Raw genomic sequence first — 6,989 nt, forward strand, 5'->3', positions numbered from 1 at the left:
AATCATCATTAAACTCCACATTTGGCGGGTTAGGGTATCTTTGTTTTAACTCATCGATGATCGCCTACTTCTTTTGGCCATCTTGATACTGCCAATCGGTAGCAATGCTGCTCTTGAAGTGATGAGTCATCAACCTCCTCATGGTGGCCATCACTGCTTTGCCCTTTCTATCTTCTATTATCTCTCCGGCAGCTGTGATTTGATAGGAGATATCCCCTGATGAGTAAGGACTGAGGTAGCAGAGTCAGAAGGAGTGGAAGCTGCGCGAGCGCTTCCAGAGCAAGGAGTAGCAGTGGGCGTAGGAGAGGGAAAGGGATCTGACTGATACTGTGTCTCCGAACCAAGTGGAGACCTGTAGGAACGTGAGTGTGCTGACTCGTCTACATCTCCCGAGTCAGCACAACATGAGCCACCCTTTCTACTCTTCCTTCCCTTACGAGAGGCATGCGCAGGTGATGACCCCGCAGTCGAAGGGGCACGAGGGGACGGTTGGGCAGTATGTCCACCCGTCGGTATAGGGGAGGGAATTGTTGAGGTCCTCTGAGATAGCAGAGAGAAGAATCTCGCTGCCTCCTCATCGCTCATCTGCACTACAAACTCGTCGGGACTCCCAACAAAGCCATGCATGGCTAGCAAAGGAGTTCCCCGAGGGGTAGTCGCAGTGCTATGTGGAAGAGGAGTCGGACCAGGGGTAGTCATAGTGCTAGGTCCAAGAGGAGTCGGACCAAGGGTAGTCCTCGGGGTAGTTGCCTGAGAGGAATCAAAGTCCTCTGGAGCATAAAGATCATGAGCTCTTCTCCTGCGAGGCTGTCCGTACTCATCGGATGAGCGACGTGATCCCATGTCTAACATAGACACAAACACGAAAACAAAAACAAAAAAACAAACATAAGCATAGGCATAGGCATACGCATAGGCAAAGAGGGAAAAAAGAGGAAGAAGAGGAAGAAGAGCAAGAGGAAAAGAGAAGGGGGAATGAGAGAATAAGAGAAGGGGGAAAAAAGAGACATATGCTCATGCTTATGCATGAGCATATGTCTACTTCACTTATTCTCATGCATAAGCATAAGCATGAGCATATGTCTCATTTTCTTATGCTCATGCTTATGCCGCATAAGCTCATGCTCATGCATAAGCATAAGCATAAGCTCATGCTTTTGCTTATGCATGAGCTTATGTGGAAATAGAGAATAAGAGTTAGAGGAAAGGAAAGAGGGAAAGAGAGAATAAGAGAAGGGGGGAAAAAAGAGACGTATTCCGCTTATGCTCATGCATAAGCATAAGCATGAGCATATGTCTCATTTTCTTATGCTCATGCTTATGCCGCATAAGCTCATGCTCATGCATAAGCATAAGCATGAGCTTATGCTTATGCATGAGCTTATGCGGAAATAGAGAATAAGAGGGAAAGGAAAGAGAGAAGGGGGAAAGAGAGAATAAGAGAAGGGGGGAAAAAAGAGACATGTGCTCATGCTTATGCATGAGCATATGTCTACTCCGCTTATGCTCATGCATAAGCATAAGCATGAGCATATGTCTCATTTTTTTATGCTCATGCTTATGCCGCATAAGCATGAGCTTATGCTTATGCTTATGCATGAGCTTATGCGGAAATAGAGAATAAGAGGGAAAGGAAAGAGAGAAGGGGGAAAGAGAGTATAAGAGAAGGGGGGAAAAAAGAGACATATGCTCATGCTAATGCATGAGCATATGTCTACTCCTCTTATGCTCATGCATAAGCATAAGCATGAGCATATGTCTCATTTTCTTATGCTCATGCTTATGCCACATAAGCTCATGCTCATGCATAAGCATAAGCTCATGCTTATGCTTATGCATGAGCTTATGCGGAAATAGAGAATAAGCATAAGCATAAGCATAAGCTCTTCCTTATGCTTATGAATGAGCTTATGCAGAAATAGAGAATAAGAGGGAAAGGAAAGAGAGAAGGGGAAAAGAGAGAAGGGAGAAAGAGAGAATAAGAGAAGGGGGAAAAAAGAGACATATGCTCATGCTTATTATGTCTACTCCACTTATGCTCATGCATAAGCATAAGCATGAGCATATGTCTCATTTTCTTATGCTCATGCTTATGCTGCATAAGCTCATGCTCATACATAAGCATATGCTTATGCTTATGCTTAAGCATAAGCTCTTATGCTTATGCATGAGCTTATGCGGAAATAGAGAATAAGCATAAGCATAAGCATAAGCTCTTCCTTATGCAGAAATAGAGAATAAGAGGAAAAGGAAAGAGAGAAGGGAAAAAGACAGAAGGGGGAAAGAGAGAATAAGAGAAGGGGGAAAAAAGAGCATAAGAGAAGGGGGAAGAAGGAAAGAGTTTGAGGGGAAGAGAGGGTTCCTACGCCCATCACTGTAGCTAGCGCTTAAGGCGCTAGCTGCAGGCCAATGCAAATAACAAAAATAATCAATGGAAAAAAGAGGAAGCACTTACCTGAAATAGTATGTCCTGCTCGGTGTTGTGGATTGGCCCTACAAAAGAAAGGAAACAACCCATTTTTTCAAATAAGATGTTAGAGGAAGGAGGAGATTACAAAAGCAACTTCTTGAAAGGAGGAGATTGAGGAGACAAGGAAAGGAGGAGATTGAGGAGACAAGGAGAAAGAGAAGGAAGAGAAATATAGAAAAAAGAGGTGAGTCTTCTTTCTTTCTTGAAATCTCGTTTTTTGTTTCAATCCTTTGAAAACAAGCATGAAAACTAGCTTACAGGTTTAGCAATACAAGGAGAAGCACTCACAAAACTAAAGCTAACAAATAAACAACCTACATTGTTGAAACAAACTCACCTCTTGAAGAACTTCCTTTCAAGAAACCAAAGAGGGAAAAGGGTAGAGAGGGAGTACAAGAGCTAGCAGAAGGGTGAGGAGTGGAAAATAGAGTGGGAGGTTGCTTGAAATAGATGGGAGGTCATCCAAAATAGGTGGGAGGAGATATTGGCTTGCTTACTTGAGAGATTAGAGAATAGAATAAAGAAAACGCCACGCGACTAAAGTTTCGGGTTATAACCCACAGCATCGCTATATAGTGACGCTTATCCGTCGCTATATAGTGACGTTTTAATTAAAAACGTCGCTATATAGCGATGGATCAGAGCAAAAAGGTCGCTATATAGCGATGCTTATAGTCACTTTTTGTTGTAGCATGAAAAAAAGCTCATAGATGCTATTTTATAATTGTTAATATCTCTTCTTCATGCTTATGTTGTGATTTTATAAGTGTAGATGGAAGGGACGAGTGGAAGCTCGTCCAATGATGCACCAACGCCCGGGAGCACGAAGTGGCTTACGGAGAGGTTATACTATCATTGCACTCATTGCAAGCAAGAAGTATGACATCAACGTCGTATTATCATGCGCCACTTGTGGATGTATGGGGAGGAGCTGGAACCAGTACCCACCGTTGGTGTTGCATGTGTTGATGGACCATCGGTAAGTCAAAACTATTTAAGTTCGCAGTCTTATTGTATACCAGGAAATAAAGATCTTATATTTACACGAAATCTTAAAACAGGATGAGGAGGGTGGCGAGGGTACGCATATACCTTCTCACTTTCAGCAAGACTATAGTCTCCCGGATGATGACGAGCGTATGGTCGACATGATGGATTCCATTTTTAAGGGCACTACATCCCAAGTACACGTGATGTCAGAGTCTGAGGTCAAAATGCGAGAGTTGCATTCAACACAATTATATGAGGGTGCTAGGATGTCTAAACTACGTGCTTGTCTCTCAATCTTGAATCTACAAGTAAAGTATGGGTGGTCGGATACAAGTGTCTCGGCCTTAATGAGGTTAGCTCTTGCATTAATTTGACTCATTATTTGGATATTGTTTGTTTTGAGAATCATCATTTGGATAGTGTCTTTGTCATAGGTTGCTCCAAAAGATGTTGCTTGCACCAAATACCATGCCCGCATCAAGAGATGAAGCGAAAAAGATGCTAACAACAGTGGGTATGGATTATGATACCATCCATGCTTGCCGTAATGATTGTATTCTCTTTCGTCATGAGCATGGAGATTTGGCTAGTTGTCCAAAGTGTGGGGAACAATGATATAGAGATGACTTGTAGGGTGAGCAGATACCGGTAAAGGTCTTGAGACACTTTCCCATCATTGCAAGAATACAACACATCTTTCGATGCAAATTCATAGCGGAGTTGATGACATGGCATGCATCTCATCGGTCCACTGATGACACATTGAGGGTTCCCGTAGATTGTGCAGCTTGGAAGCACATAGATAATCAGTGGCCGGACTTTGCGAGGGAGCCATGCAACTTACATCTTGGGCTCGCCATGGACAGTGTGAATCCTTTCGGGTTACGCTCGACATCTTGGTCGACATGGCCCATAGTCCTGGTGAATTACAATATCCCACCATGGCTAACAATAAAAAAGGGACACCTCATGCTTGCACTACTTGTGCCAGGAAAGTACAAGGCAAAAAACATGGACGTGTACATGGCACCTTTGATAGAGGAGTTACAGATATTATGGAGAGGAGTGCAGGTCTTTGATATTTCAAGAGTTCCTAGACATACCAATGATATTTTGGTCAGGGGTATCTTGATGTGGACCATGCATGACTACCCAAGATATGGAGAGTGCGCAGGTACATGGTTGTGTCTTTACATATACAATGAGGGATTATGCTTTTTTGACTCTCTTTCGCATGCATGTCTTGTACTAACACATTCATGCACGTGTGCAAGACTTGTTACAAGTGGGTACCATGCTTGTCCTGTTTGTGGACCGGGTTTGAAATCACTTGCACGCTACTCCAAACATATGAGGAAAAATGTTTATGAATTTCATGCTCGATACCTTCCGCTCGACCATCTCGCACATGGAGGTTAGCTTGATCCACCACCATCATATTTGAAGGCAAGTGACTAGATTCAAGCTCGGAGGGCGAATGGAGTGGAACCTCCTCCTGGTATGAAGAGGCTATCGATCTTTCACGAGCTTCCTTATTGGGGTCAATTACAAATCAATCATCTCTTGGATCCCATGCATATCTTCAAGAATGTGGGGGATACTATTTGGGCACACTTGGTTGGTTCCAAGGACTCGAGAGGAGTGCGAGAAGACTTGTGTGCTATGAATAGGATGTCTCGTTTGTGGCCCCAAAAGCATGCTTCGGGAAAAGTTGTCCTCCTGAAAGCAATGTGGATCCTCTCTACGAGGGAGGAGGCAGCGGTCAAGGCAGACATTGCCTCTTTTCAAACACCGACAGGGTACATGCGTTGCCTGAAAGAAGCATTTTCAAAGGACAATAAGCTTAGTGGGCTCAAGTCCCATGATTGGCACAAGGTCTTACAGGTATTCTAAGTCGTGATGCGTTAGCGTAATTATTATTATGTTATATTGTTGACATGACTTCATTGTTGCTTTGATAGTTCATCCTCCCAATTACAATAAAAGGGTGCTTACAAGAAGATGTTAGAAATGCTATATTCAAGATCTATGGTATTGTGAGGTATGCTTACTATCAAATCGCATTATGTATTTTCTTCAATTTAAGCTAATTAATCTGTAGACTGATTATGAAAATATCTTACATGGACATGTGAAATAGGTGGATATCTCAAAAAGAGATCTCTATATTGAGCATTGAGAAGGCTAGGGTGGAATCCATCGAAGCCGTATGCTTGCTTGAGAAGCACTTTCCCTCGAGCATTATGACAACTCAAGTCCACTTGCTTGTACACATAGTTGATGAGGTGGCTATAGCAAGTACCGTTCATAGTCGATGGATGTTTTTTCTCGAGCAGTTTATGAAAACTTTAAAGGGATTTGTAAGACAAAGAGCAAGACCGGAAGCAAGCATGGCAGAGGGATGGCTTGTGCAAGAGTCATTAGTATATATCACAAAGTTTCTTGCATCCACGAATCCCGATATGCCGCAAGCTTGGCACAACAAGGATGATGATCGCATCGTTGGCGAGGTTCCCCAAGGAAAAGGGATTGAAAGAAAGATGAGCGAAGAGCAAATGGAGAAATTCAATAAGTTTTGTATCCTCAATAGCCCTGAGATGCAGAAGTGGATTGAGAGATATGAAGTGGCCAAAGCAGAAAGAATAAATGCAAGGACGAGATTCAGAGTAATGTATAGGCGATCACAACCATATCCATGGGATCTGGCTCTTCTCCCTACTCACATGTCACTTGATTGGCTACAACTGGCTCTACGTAAAGCCGAACGTGATGGAGAGATAATAAACAAGCGCGAGCGAGAGTTATCATCTGGATGTATGGTGCATGTAATTTTCTTACCTCTTGACATAATTAAGTAATTATTTGTGGCAATATATGCTATAAAATAGATGCATCTTCATTGTTTTAATGATGCTCTTTTACAGTGCAAAAAGTACAGTGCATTATGGTCATATGGACGACATTTTCCCGTGGAACGCATCGATTTAAAGAGAGTCATGTATAATTGTGGAGTCATGGCTAACTTCACACAAGATAGCCGAGCAAGTGCTTCGGATACCAATCTTCGCTCCTCACAGTTGGATTATTGTGGAACCATACGCGACATCTATGAAATTGATTTCAGACGATTTACTATTTTCATTCTTGATGTAAAATGGTTTAGAACTACTTACAACGGTCCCCATGCGACAGTGAGAAAAGATAGTAGCGGTCTCTTTGCAATAGACTCCACCAAACATTGGATCGATGAAAGTGATACTTTTGTTCTTCCCGAGCATTGTGAGCAGGTGCATACTAATGATTTAATTAGTCGAAGCTTTCGTTTTTAAAGTCCATTGATACATGTACTTGAGCATAATTTCATATATATAATTGACAACATTTCGCACCTATCTTCAATATAGGTGGTTTTTCATCCGGATCGTTCTGATCTAAGATGGTGGTACGTGATTCAAGTTGCACCACGAAGTAAGCAAATTCTTGAAGATCGAGATGTGGATATGGAGATGCCACTACCAATGCCGGATCC

The sequence above is a fragment of the Dipteris shenzhenensis genome, chromosome 32, assembly GCF_047967505.1.
Source record: "Dipteris shenzhenensis isolate YYH24624 ecotype China chromosome 32, Dip_SZ_1.0, whole genome shotgun sequence".
In the NCBI taxonomy this organism is placed as follows: Eukaryota; Viridiplantae; Streptophyta; class Polypodiopsida; order Gleicheniales; family Dipteridaceae; genus Dipteris; species Dipteris shenzhenensis.